We start from the raw sequence: 20,985 nt of genomic DNA, 5'->3' as shown, positions 1-20,985 counted from the left end.
TTGAGAGAAACCAAGGCACAAAGTGAGTTATTCTTAAGGTTTAAAAGATCCCTAGTTGATCTAAAACCATGCTATGTTGGCATGAAATAACCCATTTCACCCCATGGCTGGGCTGTCTGCACTCAGTCCCTGCTCCCAAAACAAAATACATACAACTTATTCTATTTTTTTGGTAGGGCAATTGTTGATTAATGAATCATCTTTCCTGTAATTTTTATTTTTTGTAGACTTAGTTTGGCTAGGTTCCCTGGCATTCCTGTTGAGGTATGTAATGGAAAATTTGACCTCACACTCTTTGCTTTTTTGTAACATCACAAAACACTGATAAAACAGGGCTACAAAAAGTAGCTTGGAGTTGAAGGGATGCAAAGAAAGAAAAAGCTCAGTGTGGAAAGGAACAAAGATACATTAAATCATCTGAAAAGTAAATATTTAGCTTCAAAGACATGAAGTTACATTTATCTTCAAGAACAGCTCATTTGTTACAGCTTAGGATGTTACAGTGTTTCCATCATAATTCTGCTTTTCTAAAGAGACTGTAAACCAGACATAAAGAGCCATTCTCAAAATTAACTTGGAACATAGGCAGACCATTTTGAAGATCCTATAACTTTTTCCCAAAATGGTGATTTAGGGTGGGATAGGCAGAATAAAGGTGTCAGTAAGTGATTTCTTGCATTTAGTTATATCTGAGTTGAAATAAAACTTTGGCAATCATCCTTCTGTGATCACATCCAATTGTCTATGGAAAATGTAACAGCTCACACAAAGTCAACTTTGGTAACAGTGAAACTCGGGATTTGCCAGCAGACATGCTTTAGGATAGGTCTTTCAGCAAAATTCATACAGGAATGAGTGAAATGGTTATTAAAACTGTCTTCAGACTTTTTAAGATAATGAGACTATACTCTCTTCCCTAAGGCAAATAAATTACTTTTTTAAATGCATAATACAGACTTGAGGGGACACTTATCCAGCCACTGACAATATGACCTGAGAAAATACCAACTTGACTATGATGTCAAGAGACCCATATAACTCCCAGCACCAGCCTCTCAAAATGCCACAGCCCCCTGGTATAGAGGCATCCAATGAGGTGTTTCATGATAACACTGGGTGATGCTGTATATTGTCAACCTTTATAGTCCCCGTGGCTGTCAGAATGCATGTAAAGAATGTACAGTTTATTAATCATCTAGATGTGCTGAAAAAAGGAAGGGGGAAAGGAGCAGATGTGGAGATGGTGGTACAAAACACTACTTAGTCACTACTCAGGCTGCTGGAAAAAATGTACAGCTGTTTCTGGATGCTGCCTAAGTTCTTTCTAAAACCACTGTCACATCTGTGTATCTTCCCTATAAAAATGCACCGTTATTAACTGGAACCATATAAATAATTCTCAGTGGAGAGAGCTTTAATATACCACCTATGGGCTGGATGAGCAGTTTTAATTTGAATAATAATTATTTTCTTATTTTATAAAGAAGGAGTTAAACAGGAGAACCATAAAATATGCAAATAAGCCACAGGAGAAGACTTTCTTTGTTGAATTTTATGTTGTAAGTGGTAACAGATGGTTACCTGTACCAGAGACTGTCTTAGGTTCCTACTTCTCACTGAGTTTGGCAGATGCAGGAAGAAAAAGGAGCATTCAGACAGCTTGGAGTGATTCTATTTATCCACTTATAAAATGCAGGTGGATGGAGAAAGAAAGCGTTAACTACAAAAGAGAACCATTAGGGAAAAAATTACTATGTGCCATTTAATATCCTGTTTAAGGGAAGTATGAGATCTTGGTGATATATTAAAATAACGACTCCAGGGAAGATGGTCTTTTAGATTCCATTGGATTTCTAAAAATTTCCTAGGACTTTCTTATTTGGTTTCTGCCTTTCCTGAGATACTCCTGGTATTCCACATATTAAAGGAATGCTATATCTTAAACTATCTAATTTGAAATAAGTATTATCCTCCCACTTCTCATGGGGTATTAAATAAAACTGGTATTTTGATAGAACTCCACTGAGATCAGCTTCATACTTTTCAGCTCTTTAATATTCTTATAGCAGGTGAGTCTTTTTTTAAGTTGATTTATTTAGTTTTGAGAGAGAGCGAGCAAGGATGAGGTGGGGACAGAGAGAGAGAGAGAGAGAGAGAGAGAGAGAGAGAGAGAGAGGGAGAGAGAGAGAGAGAGAGAGAGAGAGAGAGAGAGAGAGAGAGAATATCCCATGCAGGCTCCACACCGTCAGCACAGAGCCCAGTGTGGGCCTTGATCCCACCAACTGTGAGATCATGACTTGAGCTGAAATCAAGAGTTGGATGCTTAACCAGCTGAGCCACCCAGGCACCCATAGTAGGTGAGTCATCTATTCATTCATAGGATGTACTCCTGTAACCAAGGACACTTAAGAAAAAATGTTGACAAATTCTTTGAGTTCAAATTAATAAGTGAACCAGACTGACTCAATCAGATAAAATGCATAATAGTTTTCATCATTACAGTGAAAGGTCTGGGAGCATCTTTGTGTTTGATGAAATATCATTATAGAACAATAATTTCTACAGCAATAAAACAGGGATAAAAGTATAATTTTCTATTTTTTTCTATATAAGCATTAAATTTAGGAGTTTTTCAATTGTATTAATGAGGAAATTAATGAACATGTTCCCCAACACCAAATTATCATCTCTTCAGGCAAACAATTTTGTGTGTGTATATATCTTTTAGAGACATTTTATACATAGACAAATATGTGTATATTCTTTTTTAAAGAATTTTTTTACATGTATTTATTTTTGAGAGACAGAGAGACACAGTGTGAGCAGGGAAGGAGCAGAGAGAGAGGGAGACACAGAATCCGAAGCAGGCTCCAGGCTCTGAGCTGTTAGCACAGAGCCCAATGAGGGGCTCGAACTCATGACCATGAGATCATGACCTGAGCTGAAGTCAGATGCTTAATTGACTGAGCCACCCAGGTGCCCCAAATATGTGTATATCCTTTAATCCTTTTATTATATGCAAATGGTAGCATTCAATATAGACTGTTTTGTACTGTGTTTTTTGGACTTAACAATATACTTTGGGGATCTTTCCATATCAATACATAGAGACCATCCAGTCTTTGTTTATGGAAACACTGTATTCCACCAATATTAACTAGTACTGTGGAAGTACATTTAAGTTATTTCCAATATTTTGCCATTACAGATAGTATCTGTTGACTTTAAAATTATATGAAACTGGGGCACCTGGTTGGCTGAGTCAGTTGATGGTCCGACTTTGTCTCGGGTAGTCTTCTTGCGGTTCGTGAGTTCGAGCCCCACATGGGCTCACTCCTGTCAGCCTGTCAGTGCAGAGCTTGCTTTGGATCCTCTGTCCCCCTCTCTCTGCCCCTCCCCTGCTTGCGCTATTCCAAAAATAAATAAATATTACAAAAATAATACCAAACTATTTATTAAAAAAACAGATTTGACTGACTAGTTTTGCTTATTTCTCCTTCCTATGCCAATTCTCTGTGAGTAGCAAAATGGTAGAAAAAAGGAAGAAAAAGGAAAGATGCAGTCTCAGCTAATCAGCTTTTAGATAACTGAATATCTCCTCTTTTTTGTGTGTGTGATTAGTAAAGCAATAATTTCTGGGTAGGCTCAAAATAATAGATTCATTACATCATTACTATTTTTATTATTCCTATAAAAGTTATATTTTAGTGAGAGGAAAAGAGGAAAAGGAAAAAAGCCCAAGAGGTACAGAGTTAGTTGGTGGAAGGAGCAGATCTAAAATCTGGTTTTCTTGTTTTAAAAAAAATTTTTTTTTAAGGTTTATTAATTTTTGAGACAGAGAGAGACAGAGCATGAACGGGGGAGGGTCTGAGAGAGGGAGATACAGAATCTGAAACAGGCTCCAGGTTCTGAGCTGTCAGCACAGAGCCCGACGCGGGGCTCAAACTCATGGACCATGAGATCATGACTGGAGCCGAAGTTGGCTGCTTAACCGACTGAGCCACCCAGGCGCCCCTAAAATCTGGTTTTATGTGGCCTGAAAAACTACTCACGTAATCAGAAGAGAGAAATCTGAAGTCGAGCCCCAGGTCTGCACAGGCCTTAATCTGTATGTTGAAGGAGACCACCATCATTTTCTGTGACAACATTTAAGCATGCATTCATACACAGCTCTATGTGAGAAGATTCCCAAAGCAAGCCAGATGGATACAGCAACTCTTACCAGGACAGAGATAAAGCAAATGCAAATTGAGATATACCTTAATTTACAAACGGGGGTTTGGTAAACTGTGTTTTAATGTTTATTAAATTTTTATAAATTTTATAATTTTACATGAAGATTTGTTGGGAGAAAACAATTTTATATTCCTTAGTTTACTTTTGGGTATGACCTTCAGATTTCTATATTTTCAGCTGGCTTTATTTAAAGTGAGCATAACCGTGGGGGCACCTGGATAACTCAGTGGGTTCAATGTCCGACTCTTGATTTCAGCTCAGATCATGATCTCACGATGGTTCGTGAGTTTCAACCCCACGTCGGGGTCCATGCTGACAGTGGAGCCTGCTTGGGATTCTCTCTCTCAACCCCCTTCCCCATCTCTTCCCCTGCCCTGCATGCTCTCTTTCTCTCTCAAAAATAAATAAATTTTTTAAAAAAATCTTAAAAAAATAAAGTCAAGATAATTGTGTGTGTATGCACATGTGTATATTTGCTTTGTCTTATTACTTTAAATTTAATTTTGAAATAACTTCAAACTTGAGAAAATTTGCAAGAACAGCAAAAAAACTTTTCTATGCACTAGTGATTTACCAATTGTCAAAATTTTGCTACTTTTGTATTTTATTTTATATGCATATATATATATATATATATATATATACCTCATTTGTTTTTCTAAGCCATCTGATTAAGTTGTAGACATCTTTTGTCTCTAAATATTACCAATGTATAGTTCCTAAGAACAAAGATAATCACTTACCTAATGGCAGTGCAATGATCAAAATCAGGAAACTTACATAGTAACATTATTATTATTATTATTTTTTTTTTTTTAATTTTTTTTTCAACGTTTATTTTATTTTTGGGACAGAGAGAGACAGAGCATGAACGGGGGAGGGGCAGAGAGAGAGGGAGACACAGAATAGGAAACAGGCTCCAGGCTCTGAGCCATCAGCCCAGAGCCCGACGCGGGGCTCGAACTCACGGACCGCGAGATCGTGACCTGGCTGAAGTCGGACGCTTAACCAACTGCGCCACCCAGGCGCCCCCATTATTATTATTTAATCCATAACCTAACTCATATATTTCCAATTGTCCCAATAATGTTCTTTCTGCATTATATTTCCTAGTTCAGGATCCAGGATGACATACACATTTAGTTTTTACATCTCTCTGGTTTTCTTTAATCTGAAACAGCTCCTCAGCTTTCCTTTGTTTTTCTGGACACTGTCATTTTTTAACACTATCTTTTAGTTTGGGTTTGTCTGGTATTTCCTTAATATTAAATTAATTATGCATTTTGAGGGGCAAGAATATTGCAGATGTCTTTCTCAGTGCATAACATCAGAGGCACATGCTGTCATTTTGTTCGATTATTGGTGATAGTAATTTTGATCCCTTGGTTCAGGTGTTACTACCAGGCCTCTCCCCTCTAATGTGACTATTTCCCATGGTTATTAATAAGTAATCTATGGAGAAATTCTCTGAGATATATAAATACCCTATTCCTCACTAACTTTCACTTTCTAATTTTAGCAACCATTGATCCTCCTAGCCTGAATCAATTGTAACCACAATGGTTGCAAATGATGATTTTCTTTTTAAAAAAAATTTTTTTTTCCAACGTTTATTTATTTTTGGGACAGAGAGAGACAGAGCATGAACAGGGGAGGGGCAGAGAGAGAGGGAGACACAGAATCGGAAACAGGCTCCAGGCTCTGAGGCATCAGCCCAGAGCCTGACGCGGGGCTCGAACTCATGGACCGCGAGATCGTGACCTGGCTGAAGTCGGACGCTTAACCGACTGCGCCACCCAGGCGCCCCTCAAATGATGATTTTCTAATCTAGCATTCATCTTCATTTATTAATTGCCATTCTACTGTAAAAAGAGCTTTTCCTTCTTATTCATGTAGAATCTATTTATTTATTGCCACTATGAACTCACTCACAGATTCTTATTTTATTCTTTTAAAGTTTACTTATTTATTTTGAGAGAGTAAGCATGAGTTGGGGAGAGGCAGAGAAATGGAGAGAGAGAGAATTCCAAGCAGGCCCTGCACTGTTAGTACAGAGCCTGAAATGGGGCTTGAACCCACAAACCGTGAGATCACAAACCCATGAACCTGAGCCAAAGTTCACAAGCTTAACCAACTGAGCCACCCAGGAGCCCCAGATTCTTATTTTAATACGAGTTGTATTTCATTATTATTATTAGTTACTTTGTTGCTCAAATTGTACCAGAGTTGGCCAGTGGGAGTCCTTTCAAGCTGGTTCCTGGGTCCTTCTGACATGTCCCTATCATTTTTTGAGCACTTCCTAATATGCTGGCAGGAAAAGATGTTTCAAGGCTCATCTTGTTTTTCCTCCACCAGCCCTGAAGTCAGTCAGCCATTTGTTCAAGGAGTACTGTTTCCTTTTAGTAGGAAAAGAGATTTAGAAGCCAAAATCTTGGTGCCATATGTGCTCGTTGCTACTGGGTGCCATTGCTTCAAGGCCCTTGTAATGAATGGAACTAGAAAATCTTTCATGCTTTAAAAAAGTCTTCATAAAAATGGTCCCAGGGACTTATATCATAAAATTTTTCCTTTTATGTCAGGTTTTGCTATGTTGAGAACTGGTTCAGGTGTTTAGCATTTGGGTCTATGTTACACTTGATTTATATTATAATTATATTGACTACTAAACATTATTACCCCAGATAGATTTGATAAAATCTCTGAGAAAAAAGGTCATATTTTATTTATTCATTTTAGCCTCAAAGCCCATCAACGCTCAAATCACATAATAGACAATCTTTGAAAATTATATGACATCTGGGATTTGCTTCCCAAGAATCCACCATGGGGGAAAGGAATATAGATGTAATAAAGATGGCCATGAGTTGATGACTCTGGTAGCTGTCACAGGGGTTCTTTTTTTCTCTACTTTTCTCTATATTTGAAATTTTGCATAATAATAATTTTTTTAAATATTTATTTTTGAGACAGAGACAGAGCATGAACGGGGGAGGGTCAGAGAGACAGGGAGACACAGAATCCGAAGCAGGCTCCAGGCTCTGAGCTGTCAGCACAGAGCCCAACGTGGGGCTCGAACTCACAAACTGCGAGATCATGACCTGAGCCAAAGTCAGATGCTCAACCGACTGAGCCACCCAGGCGCCCCAATAATGAGATAATTTAAATGGCTATCAGGACAACATGGATCCTTCTCTAGGGCATTATGCTAAGTGAAATCAGTCAGACAGAAAAAGACAAATAGTATATAATCTCTCTTATATGTAGAATTTAAAAAAAACAAAACAAAACAAGCTCATATATACAGAGTGGTGGTTGCTAGAGGCTAGGGTGGGAGAAATGAGAGAAAGGGTGGAAAGGTTAAAAATACATACACACATATGTAAATAAATAAATAAATGCAGAAAGTTCAAATCTGTTCCTTAAACATAAGAAGCACATGGAAATTTCAGTTGATGTTTATATTTTAATTTATTCTCACATACAAGTGGCTTGAGAATACTGCTCTAGTTCTATGTCAGGTTTTCCTAGATACCCTTGGCCTCAGACACAATGGAAAATTAATGACCATAATGCTACGCTGTTCTAAAATCTGTTTCTAGAAGCTCAGTCTTTTAGTTATTTTTTCTGGAATCCCAACAGATGACCCCAAATATAATAAGAAATTCCAATCTCTGGCTACATTGTTCTAAGTACACGTGACAGGAATAGGGCAGGTTGTCATTCCCAGAAATACATACAATAATTCCTTTCCATCCTGTAGTAGCTAACAGAGTGGGGGAAATGTCCAACAAATTCACATTTATTCAGCATGATCTTTTGATTAAGAGATTAATAGATGTTTAGCTCCTGAGTGAAAAGAATCCATGCTTTTTATAGGAAGGTTTCAATATATCCCTAGAATATGGGAGCAAGGACTAAGAATTATTCTGAAGAATATGGCCATGATCTTCCCTTGGCATTTCATTTCAATTTGGTTACCCTAAATTAAAAAATTCACTTTAATCCCATAAACATAACTGAGGCTTTACAAATGTTGTGATCATATAAAAATTCTCCTCTGACTTTATGGCTGTTAGAATAATTTTCCAGTTTACTTAAATCTCTCTAGTTTTATAAACATGTTTTTCTGAAGGAAGTTAATAACACTGTTGGTCCATATCCTTCTAGATATCATGGTCTAGAACTGCACCATCTAATAGGATAGTCATTGGTCATATGTGGTATTGAGCACTTGAAGTAGCACTTGCTGATTCACATTAAGATATTCTCCAAGCATAGGGGCACCTGGGTGGCTTAGTTGGTTGAGTGTCTGACTTTGGCTCAGGTCATGATCTTGCAGTTTGTGAGTTTGAGCCCCGCGTCGGGCTCTGTGCTGACAGCTCAGAGCCTGGAGCCTGCTTTGGATTCTGTGTCTCCCTCTCTCTGCCCTTCCCCTGCTTGTACTCTGTGTCTCTCTCTCAGTCTCTCAAAAATAAATAAACATTAAAAAAATTTTTTTAAAAGATATTCTCCAAGTATAAAATACACAGCAAAATTCAAAGAATAGAAAAAGAATAAAATATGTCATTAACAGTTTTCTAGAATTGACTACATGTTGAAATTATAGTATTTTGAATTAATAGATGAAATAAATATAATATTAAAATGGATAGAAAAGAAGAGATTATAAAATAGTTTTCTTGGAAAGCTATTACATAATAGTGATATGGAAAAAAAAAAAAAAAAGAAACCATTTAAAGGCAACCACGAAATATTCCCTTAACTGAATGAAACAAGTTTCTGCCTCCCCTATGGCAAAATTTCTTCATTGGTTTGGTGGCACGGAAAAAACTCATGGTACTTGGATTACCAGGAACCAGAGGGTTGTATAAGGTTCATGTGAATGCCTCTTCATTTAAAATTTAAGAAAAAAAAATGCTTATAGAATGCTCATTTATTTATGAATTTAATTTTTCAATACATTTTGTCTAAGGGACTTGAAAATATCCATGGCTTTAACTGCCACACCACTAATCTAATCATCTTAGAAGCACTAACTTGAGACACACAAAAAAATCCAGATAGTCATTTTTAATATACACTTATGATATCAGAACAACTCCTAAAAAGTTAAATAAGATAAATAGGCCTTAAAGCTTCTTGGACAAAGACAAACCCCAGTATTTTGCTTAAGAAATATATGAAGATGACTTTCCTTAACAGCTGAAGTTGCTTTCTGATACTTAAATAACTGACAGTCACAATAAAAAAATGGCAAAGTACAAAGCTGCAGTCACTGAGATATCCTACTTTGGGGGAAAAAACCCTACTTCAGACAGATATATTTACATGCACACACTGCTCACAGATGACAATGGACATTCTCCTAAGGCTGTTTATTTAATAGATAGTCTTGGCTTATAAAGCATGCCCCTCCTTCTCATTAGGAAAACTGACACTGATACTCTTTATCAACAATATTTTAAGAAAGTCTTTTTTGAATTATGAGGGTTTCCCCACCATACATCTGAGCTCACTATCTTACCTAAGTAGTAGATATTTTCTGTCATATTTAAAAAGCATGTGTCTGCTCAGTTTTACTGATAAGGAAATATGCTAAAGTGACCAAGAGCGGTCAATTTAGATGGGATTTAAGGCCCCAAATAATTGTTTCCATAATTTAGGCACCAGAAAGAATCTTTGGGATTACTGGAAATAAATGACAACCTTTTAACTAATGTTGATTCCAAAGGTGCATTCCTTACTAATGCTAGTGTGAAAATGCTAGTGAATTCTTTTCTATTACATCTGGGCACAATCAGAATGCTAACATTTTGCAGCCTGTACATTATAAATAAATAACAGACCAAATAACTTCTTCCTGCTGCCATGTGCATATATTTTCTCCAGACAAGAAGTGGTGCATTAGCACATATTTGTCTTTTGGCTGCAGCCTTTTTTCTGAGTTCCTGGACATACTGGTGGGACAGTCAAAAAAAAAAAAAAAAAAAAATCAATGTTGTGATCACCAGGAAATTATCTCTGATGGAGCCTTGTGTCTGTAATCACGAGCATCCAGTCTTGCCAATTTCACTGGATGATGATGCAAATTTACTTTTTTCTTAAAATGTATTAATGAGTCATGAATGTAAGCAAAAGAAAGCATGGCAGGGTGAATAATAGCCACCATATTTCTTCAATCAAACATCCATACTTTGTGTCTGTTTGTGGTTTCAAAGATCTGGATTAAGTAACATGATTCACATCTGAAAAGGCTGCTAAAAACTGGATTTTGGTTATCACTCGGTCACACATAAAACAGCTACTTTTGCACTACATTCCCACATTTAGAAAAAAATGAAATTGCTTCCTCTGAGACAGGTATATTGCATACTTGACTTCTGAATCCTAAAAGCAATTCATGGAAAGAATAAAATTTAGATGGATAAGAACAGGGCTAAGTCACCTCATAATTCTCAATACACCAGGGATTTTCATTTAATTCTGATCTGTCAAAGAGGCACTTTCTGAAATTCATTAAGCTTTCCAGTTTTCCTGTGGACTATTTAGAATGCTCCTATCCTCATATTTGCTTTCTATATTATGGGGTAAGAATTTAGGGTAGGGCAGTTGAGGGGCAGTAAAGGTTTTGGTGTAGGTAAGTTACCATTAGAGCTCAACTTAGGAATTTAGGTCTTGTAGACAGTGTTTGCTGTGGAAGTTTTACAAGTATTAGTCATGACCTTCAAGCAGATAACAGCAAGCTCTGTGATTTTCAAAGGGGATGTGGGAATGAGGGTTTTGATGGAAGCTTTCCAGAGCTGCAGCTGCTGGACTTGTGGGTTTTTCATTGGTTGTCACTTGATAGAGGTAGGGCGGGAGGAACAATTCTTTGAGGGCAAGTTCAGACAGCGAATAGTTCAAGGCTGCAGGCTGCCTAGAAACTGCAAGCAATGAATGGACACACAAACCGCAAATATTAAAAGACACAATTGGTGTGAGTTTTCACGGTTTTAGGGTACTGAAATTATTCTGTTACTGTACAATAACCACACAGAGTAAAATGAACATAAAGTATGGATAGTCAGCAACATACTTGAGGATGGGTTTTCCAAATTCAGTTTTGTTTTGTTTTGCTAACATTTCTTACCATGGCAATGGTACAGTGGAGACAGCATAAACTTTCATGTCAGGGAGACACAGATTTGGCCCTGCTACTTTGTGTGTATGTGACTAGGCCTCAATTTCATCTTCAAGGAGAATAATAGCGACCTTGCAGGGCTGCTGTGGGAATGAATGGGATTATAGATGTTAGGTGGCAGCAGATAGTGGCTGTTCAAAAAATGTTAATTATATTATCATTATCATAATAATTAAGACTCCTTTGTTATAAGTAACCACACTACCAGTTATGCAATTATTATAGGTGAGTTGACCTACGAAACAACAAAAGCTGTATTCAACTGCATGTAAATCATTCACACTGTTTTAATAAATGGCCCTTTATGATTTTGAGTTTATGGGTGTTTAAAAATTTTACCAATATAGCTTTTATGTCTTAAAAACAGATTTTTATGGGTTCTTTCACCACGCAGAAGACATATTCCATGAGAGCTTTACAACGACATGAAATAGTTTGTGCTAAGGAGGAGTATGGCTAACTGCCTCCTCCCTGATTCAGACAAGCTTCTCAATGATTCACTGATAACGAAAACCACCAGCTGCCATTACTAATAAAATGTCCTATTGGTTCTGCATACCATATGGCAAACTCCAAGTCACATGTCCTTTTCTAATTTTTGCTTTTCTTCTCGAAGGCCAGCTAAAACCTGCCTTTCATAAATTTTAGGACAGTAAATCAAAATAGAGAATGTGGAATTTGACCTAGTACCAACTCAGCTTACCTAAAATAGAATCAAGAGTCAGGGCATCATCCATCTACTCTCCCTGCATACACATACCCATCAGTCATTTCCCCTACCACATTTAAATCATCTGTCCTCAGGTATCATATTCCGTCTCTTCACGTTTTAACACCTATGGTCTTCTCAGATTTATTCCTCTAGGGCAGGGGTTAGCACACTATGGCCAGTGGGTCAAAATGTAGTCTACAGTCTATTTTTGTATAGCCCATGAGAATTATTTTTACATTTTTAAAGAGTTGGGAAAAAAAATAAAAATTAGAGTAATTTTTCATGATACATGAGAAATAAAATTTAAATTTCAGTGCTCATAGTTTTATGAGAACACAGCACTGTTCATTTGTTCATGCATTTCCTGTGGCTGCTTTTGTGTTACAATGATAGAGCTGACTAGCTGCTATAGAGACCGCAAGGCTGGCAAAGCCTAAAATATTTACTATCTGACCTTTTACAGAAGTTTGTCAACACTGTCCTAGGGGGTCTTTCTCTTAGGATAAAATAAGGCAAATACACAAAAGATACACTGCCTAATCTCTCTATCGAGCCAGCTTTGGAAAGGAAAGAGCCCAGTTTGGCTTTTCAGTAGGGGTGGAATGAGACCATAAAAGAAAGTTAATTCACACAGGATATAGGAGAAGTGGGTCTCAGGTTTTGTTTTTATGTTGGTTCTAGTCCTGTAACGTGGCTTCTCTCTTGTTGGGCTTTCAGTTTCCTTCATGTTTGAAAAAAAGGCTCCTTCACTGCCTTAACTGGATCACTATTATAATACACGAAACCCTCCTGCCATCTCCGCCCTTACTCCACGTCCCAAATCAATCCAGCGCCAGAGCAAACGAGGGGAATGAGGATACTGGAAACCTTCCCATAGGACTTCAGGATGAAGTGTGAAACCCAGTTTTAACCTTTGGAGATGGGTCCCCAGTGTGACCACGTATCTACTATAATGAATAATTCATCCTAGTCTCCACTGGGGAAAGGGGGTACCTTAAGGCATATGAGACTGAATCACTTGTTTTATGGAAATTCCCTATTATAAATATGACTGTTAAGCACATAGTTTAAAACTGTTTTTTGTCTGGTAAATTACCTTTTAAATTATAGCAGAAAAAAATAAGCTCTAAAATTGGACAATGGGTGGAGATGGGATGGACCAAGAGATAATTTTCAAAATACAGTAGTATGCAGAGATTTTCTACGCACACAGATATTACCAGTTGGCAAATACGTTTCTTTCTTTTTTTTTTTTTTTTTTTAGAGAGAGAGAGAGAGAGACAGCCCATGAACATGGGAGAGGGGCAAGGGGAGAGAGAATCTTTTTTTTCTTTTTTTAAATTAATTGATTTATTTTGAGAGAGAGAATGACAGCACGAGTGAGCAAGGGAGAGGCAAAGAGACAGGGAAAGAGAGAGAATACCAAGAAGGCTCCATGCTTTCAGCACGGAGTCTGTCTTGGGGCTCAGTATCACAAACCAAACCGTGAGATCGTGACCTGAGCGAAAATTAAGAGTCAGATGCTTAACTGACTGAGCTACCCAGCTGCCACAAGAGAGAGAATCTTAAGCAGGTTCCATGTTCAGGCAGAGCCTGATGCAGGGCTTGATAGATCCAACAACCCTGGGATCATGACCTGAGCTGAAATTAAGAGTTGGACGCTTAACTGACTGAGCCATACCAGTATTGCAGCAAATACATGTCTAATTAGAGTTACTATCTCATGCATTTAATAATGTAATACTAACCTATAAATTCTCATTTCTCAGCTAACAATAGGCTATATATAATTGCACAGTAAAGAAATTTTATCATGATTTACATTAAAAATAATTTAGCCCTTACTGGGTTGCAGATTAACCAAATACTTTTAACATTCCGAGTCCTTGCTGTATAGTAGGAAAGCTGATTGATTTCGATATCATGGATCTCCCTTTCACTATGTAGCTAATTTGTATTTGTGTGGCCGTGGAAGACTAGTTATTGGGTTTCTGTCTAGTGTAGAAGGTTAAACTGCCTATGGGTACAATGATTACTCATCATTCCAAGAGGTGAACAGAGCTTGGAGTCTTGGCCTGCTTTTTGGTCATACTGAATTACTAATGCACCTTTGGAACAGGTGTTCTCAGAGGGAAAACAGGTTCTGAGAAAAGACTAGAGTGGATAACACATGCATGAATGAGAGTGAACAGTAATTTTTGTAAGTAGAGAGGACAAATAGCTGATTACAACTATAATGAAAGTCATCCAAACTCATTAAAATTAGAGCTGGTAAAACCCTTAGAGAACTCTTGAGTACAAGTTTCCTTCATGGAAAATCAGCATGTATGTCAGGTAGCCATTGTACAGCTTTTGCCTGGTCACTCACTCATTTCTGGTAGCAGAGAGCTCCCTTCTTCACCCAGGCCAGCTTACTCCATTGTGGTACAACTCCAATGACTACAGTCAAAAAAATGCCCAAGAAAGTATGGAAAAGAATATTTAGCTAGAAAATAGGAGTTCCAAATCCCAACTCAGTCCTACATTAATTCTAGTTGTGTGACGTTGAAAAAGTCTTTGGTATCCTCTGGGCTCAGTTTCCTCATCTGTAAAATAGGGTCTCTACGGTCCTTTCCAGTTCTGACTTTTCTTCTTCTTCTTCTCCTCCTCCTCCTCCTCCTTCTTTTTTTTTAAAGATTTTATTTTTAAGTAATTTTCACACCCAACATGGGACTTGAACTCATAGCCCTGAGATCAAGAGTCTCATGCTCTCCCAACTGAGCCAGCCAGGTGTCCCTGAATTTCTCTACTTCTATAATTTCCACTTAATGCTACTGAAAATCAGTTGTGAGAAAGCTGCAAAGAGCTGTGAAGTTTTTCTTCTTACAAATTCTCACTTATGTCACAGTGTACTGCCTCTGAATGTTCCAGGACTTTCTAAACTTAGACCTAACACTTGGTCTTTACCTCAGCTTTCCAGATTACTTATAGCTTGATTATGTTGGGCTATTCATATATCAAATATTATCATGTCCCAGAACCTGCCTTTTTAGTCACCAGATGGCCAAGGTCAAGCTACAAAATCCCTCTAAGTGGCTCAGTTTGGATTGCCCAATTCTGGGCAAATCTCAGTAATGTTTTACTGTTCTCGTATGCTGAACTAAAAAAGCCTTGCTCTATCTTCTACAGAATGTTAGTAAACTGCTCAACATTTGATTCCTTTTTATGATTAGAATACATAGGCCAGAATAAACCATGAGCTCAAGGACAAGTTACACCTATCATAAAAACTGCAATTAATGTACCTTTGGTATAGTCTAAGTATATATAATTATTTTTTTAGAAGCAAATGCTGTACATTTCAATGTGATAGTAACTTGGCAAAGTTGCAAATGCAACAGTAAAATGAATGACCATTTAGCATTTAATGTATGTAACTAAAGTGGATACAATTAAAAAGACTGCATGTCCCTGGGGAACATTACTTTATTAAACAGTCCTCATAACCAAAATCTGTAGTGTTATGTAACTAAAACAAAACTTATTTCCTGTACAAATAAATTCATTTAGTTATTTTATTAAGATATTTTAAAATAAACTTTTACATTTTCGTTTTAAATATGAAAATAAACTAGTTTTTTCCCAGTCATTTAAGCACCTCTAACCCCCCACTTTTTTTTAACAAAAGGAAGGCAGTCTGGGTGCTGAAATAACTGCTAACAAAAGACTGACTTGCTTGAAGAACATCCCCAGGATGTGTATATGTCAGACTTGAGTAAAAAATTATATGAAAAACATTACCACTACAAATAGTTCACAGTAATGATTCCTGAGTCTTCCACTGGATTTTAATAACATCCAAACTCCTAACCTTGGCCTGAAACATTTGGCCCTGTTTACCCCTCCAACGTCTTTTCCTACCACTTTCCACCCTTTCTCACTACTCTAGTTTCACTTGTTCTTTTCCAAGGTGGACAGGTTTTTTCCACCTGAGTGTCTTTACATATGCTTTTCTCTCTCCTTGTATGCTCTTCCTCTTCCTCATTGCTTATCTAACTCTAAACCCTGTGTTGGGGAGAAAACAAATCATACTGTTTAAATGTTTCCTACTTTTCAGAGGTTTAGAAGTTCGCTCAGGAGGCTGAACTAATTTAAATAACATTTTCCATATTCAAAACATCAATATACTGGAAAAACTGTGTTGTGGCATAAAACAATAAGCATACACTAAAGTTCAGCAGAGTGAAGTAGAAGGAGCCAGTGTGTAGGAGTGGAGTGGAAGAGTTCTTCAATGGTTTCCTGAGCAGGGCAGGTGTAATGATGCAGCCATGTGCTTGTCTCCAAGCTGCTAGGTACAGCTGGGGAGGTGCTTCCTCTTCAAAACCCTAGGTCAAAGAGGGTATAGGATGGATTTGGCCCATTGAAGAGTTCTGCTCAGCCCAAAGTTGAAAAATTGTTTTTTTTTTTTAAGATTTATTTATTATTTATTGAGCACCTACTATGTGTGAGGCACATTTCTAGATTCTAAGTATATACAGCAATGAAGAAATATACAAAAACATTTGGAACCTATATTCTAATGTGGAAGATAGGTAGCAAACAAGAAAAATATGTAGCATATAAGATTTTGGTATGTGGTGAACAGAAAACAAAGTCGAGAAGGGCAGAGGAAGGGTAGTGTATGTATGTGTGTATGGCTACCAGTTTAGATAGTGTGGCTAAGGAAGGCCTCATGGAGAAGATGACATTTGAGCAAGGGGTTGAAGGGGGTGATTGGGTCTTAGAGATACCTGAGAAAGATCATTCCTAGCAAGGGAAGAGCAAAGGCAAGGGTCATGATGAAGAAATGAACAGGTGAATCCAAGGAACAGACAGGAGGCCACTGTGGCTGCAGAGATGAGGTCAGAGGGCCTTTATGGGACATTGGGAAGACTTTGGACTTTGCTGAGTGAGATGGGAAGCCTTTGGAGGGTTATGAAAAGAGGAGCAACACGATCTGGCTTATGCTTCAATAATATCCCTCTGACTGCAGGAGAGAAAGCATGGAAGGGAGACAAACTGGGAAGCTACTGCAGCAATCCTGGAGAGAGAATGGTGGTTTGGGCTATAGTAGCACAAAAGAGATGTGTAAAAAGTGATCAGATTCTGAATATATATGGAGGGTAGATCCAATAGGATTTCCAGATGGGCTAGATGTAGGTTTTGAAAGGAAGAGTTCAGTCAAGGACAACTCCAAGGTTTATAGTTTCATGTGTAAGAAAGAAGTTGCTAACATTTAAAATCGGGAGACTTAATAACCGAGACTTCCAGCTTCTCTTAAAACGCTAGAAGAGGGGCGCCTGGGCGGCTCAGTCGGTTAAGCGCCGACTTCAGCCAGGTCACAATCTCGCGGTCCGGGAGTTCGAGCCCCGCATCAGGCTCTGGGCTGATGGCTCGGAGCCTGGAGCCTGTTTCCGGTTCTGTGTCTCCCTCTCTCTCTGCCCCTCCCCCGTTCATGCTCTGTCTCTCTCTGTCTCAAAAATAAATAAACGTTAAAAAAAAAAATAAAAAAAAACCGCTAGAAGATATGGTCAAATGTATACTTGTATTTTTCACAAGACAAAAATCAGCTGGAGATGGGAAGCAGCTTCCCCCTGGAGATAGGACACTGGCCCTTTGGAGCACTCTCCCTGCTGTCTTATACCTGGCCTTTTAGGTAGTAGACAGCTGTCTATCACTGCTGCCTGATTGCCATAGAGCAGCTTGAGTTTAAGACCCCTGCCCAAAGTTCTCTCATAAATTCACTGTCTTACAATACAACATAAACACGCCCAAAATTCTGACTAAAGAAAGGAGGGTTTTGACAAAGTATTTGTTTCTAAACGAGTATAATAAGGGCACCTATTATTCTAGTTTTCCCCTCCATAGTGATTTGACAACAATCTGAGACAGAGGTCCACCCTCCGTCCTCCTTCTCAGTGAAAAGAGAAACCCTAGAAGAAAACCCTCTTCCGCATATTCTGACTTCATCAGGTCTAAATCCCACTCACTTGACAGCCTGTGTCCCCAATGCCCAACAGTGAGGTATGGCACCTGGACCATATCGAGTCCAGCACCATTTCTCTCTATAACCATGATCTGTAAACAAGGGTGCTCTGAGATCCAAGTCGGTACCAAGGGACACTGGCTCCAGGCTGGTGGTATCACCAGCAAGTTCGGTGACTGGCAAATTACTTCTTTTCTCTGGGCTTCTGTTCCCCATCAACCAAGAATGGAATTGGACTATAGTAAGGTTTCTCCAGATCTAATGTGTGAACAATTACCTTGCTCTAGGTGGTTATTCAGCTTCACTTACATAAGGCTCATTGGCTTAGAATAAAGTGCTTGGTAATATCCCTGTAGAAGATCTGTTTCCCTTCAGCAAATAAAAATAATGTATACCCAAATATCTTTTCTGTTGTCTGTAAGGAGCTCAGTTAAATGCAATGTTCAATAATAACAAAACTTTTTACGTCAGGGATTTAAGTATAGCATTTCCCCCCTTCTTTCATATTCATCCTAATGGTTTTGATTTTATTTTTAACTGCCCAGTTGTAGGTGTATTTTGACTCTAAACAACATCAAATATTTTCTGAAAGGGGGTGAGGCAAGAAGTAAGCACTGGACGGATAGGGCAAGATAAGGAAAGTGATTAAAAAAATCTTTCCAACTTGATACTAGAAAAGTCAGCACATATGGTTTGTGAAAGAGATCATATAAATATAAACCTTACAGTGCTGCCTCAACCCAAAAGCGTCTTTGTCTGAGGTCCACACCCTTTAACAATTTGTTTTTAGAGGGACAAAAGCAGCTATGAACAGTATGGGGCTGTGGATGGATAAGGAGGACAAGCCCTACTGAAAAATTCTTCCATGGAGCATCTCTCTTTCTTATTAATTATGGTCATTTAAAGACAAAAGTGATAGATTTCATAACCTACATTAACTCCTTCCAATAAAGAAGGATCAGTTTTGATATCAAGAGGAATTTAAAGACAGATGTGCGTTAATTAGTAACATAAAAACTATGGATAAATTATCTCTATATATTTGCATTCATAAAGGGCCAGGGTATCAGTGCTCCTCTGGTACCATAGGAAAACTCTGGCTTCAGAGTGAGGACACCCAGCTTGGCTACCAACCGGTCTGACAACCTTGGGCAAGTCATGTAACCACCCTGGGTCTCATTTGCAAAATGAAGAAAATGATGAGAGTACAGATTCAGAAGTTCTCATAACTGAGCTCCACCTACCCAATTCTGTCCTTTTGTTTAGCTCAGGACTGAGCCCACACATACTGAATCCTAGAGGCCAGAAGGCTATTCTCTAGTGTGCACCATGCACTTCTTCCAACTGCTTCAATTATGTTTGTTCCCAAACCTGTTTATGCCCGTTGGACTTGTTATTGTAATCATATAATTTAATCAAATACTATATAGAGTGATGAAATATGACAGTGAAAGGCAGGAGTTGTTTGTATGTAAAAACATTGAGCAGTTTGAGAAGAACTGATAAACGCAAAACCCTTAAAACAGCTATCAAAGCAGGTACAAGTTAGATAAAGTCTAAAAAGAATGGAAAATAAATTGTTGAAATCTAGAAAGATTCCTTCTAACGTCTTAGTGCTACTTTAACAACGTTGAAAACCACAGAAAATGCAATCATTAAGGTATAATTAATGCAAGAAAAATGTTAGGAAATTATAATCAAGAGATCTATAATCAAAGAAAAGGCCTTGGCCCCACATCAAGGCTTCTACTGTAATGGGAGGGAAGTGAGAACCACAGTAAAATGTCACAGAGGCCCCATGCTCTTATTTAAAACCAGATGAAACAGGCAATGATGACACTGAAAGAACTTCCCAGGAAGAAGCTAGGGAAGGAGAGGGAAAGTGGAGGATGGGGTTAGGGTTGTGGGAAAGACAGGCAGACAGACACACAGATATCACTTTTGACAGTCTGGCTTGCCCCTGCCAGTCTATCAGCAGAAGGGAGAATGAATCAATTTCTGCGGAGGATTAGGCTGGTCTCAAAGTTCCTAAGAGGTAAACGTTTCTTTAACTACTAGAGTTAGTAGTTAAACTCTGCCCCTGCCTCCTCAAGTGTGTGTGTGTGTGTGTGTGTGTGTGTGTGTGTATGTGTGTGTGTGTGTGTGTGTATATATATGTATATATACGTATACACGTGTGTGTATATATATATATATGTATATATATGTATATACATACGTATATATATACACACACACACACACACACACACATATACACCTATATGTATTATATACACAATTGACAAATTGTTTAATAAGTAATAGTATATGTTGAATTTACCTGGGCAAAAGACATTGAAAATGAGAACACAGGATGCTCTGATTTCGTGAGAGTAAGACATACAGAGCATGAATAGTCCCAGGTAGAAATAATAGTTTTCAATGGCAAGACCAGGCCTGTAATTTTCTGCAGCACACCATGACATCATGGTTTATATGAGGCCAACTCCATAAATCAAGCTTTACCTAATTAAAGATTCTTCTGGAGATCTACATTATTAGAGCAAATAATTAAAACTGCCTAGGCAATAATACAAGCCAGATCTGTTTACAAAAGTGTTCTCCCTACCCCCAACTCTTTTAGTCTCACTACCACTTAAAGATCTTTCACATTTAGTAAATTATAGACTTAGAGCATTTCTTTTAGTCTGACTTCACTTTCAAGGAATTCTTCAATTAACTTTACGTTGCTTTAAGCTGTTCATCCAACGAGAAAACAATCTGTGGTTTCTGACTCCTTCGCGTGCCAATGGCTGCCATCCATGTTTGACTTTCAGACACACTGTCTCTTGAGAGCCAGGCTCTGTTTTC

The 20,985-nt window shown here is 38.0% G+C and overlaps 2 protein-coding genes and 1 non-coding gene across 5 annotated transcripts in view; 1 reads left to right on the top strand and 2 right to left on the bottom strand.

Moving 5' to 3' along the window:
- The window catches only part of CMSS1 (cms1 ribosomal small subunit homolog), a 381,393-nt gene that overhangs the window by 145,475 nt on the left and 214,933 nt on the right, over nt 1-20,985 (bottom strand). The window lies entirely within an intron of this gene.
- FILIP1L (filamin A interacting protein 1 like) overlaps nt 1-20,985 on the top strand; it is a 301,055-nt gene that overhangs the window by 73,138 nt on the left and 206,932 nt on the right. The window lies entirely within an intron of this gene.
- TRNAK-CUU lies at nt 14,827-14,899 on the bottom strand. Its single transcript has one exon. It is a non-coding gene; the product is annotated as a tRNA-Lys (tRNA).

This window comes from Leopardus geoffroyi, chromosome C2 (assembly GCF_018350155.1).
Source record: "Leopardus geoffroyi isolate Oge1 chromosome C2, O.geoffroyi_Oge1_pat1.0, whole genome shotgun sequence".
Lineage (NCBI taxonomy): Eukaryota > Metazoa > Chordata > Mammalia > Carnivora > Felidae > Leopardus > Leopardus geoffroyi.
The sequence above is the reverse complement of the archived record's forward strand: the minus strand, read 5'-3'. Positions and strand labels throughout refer to the sequence as shown.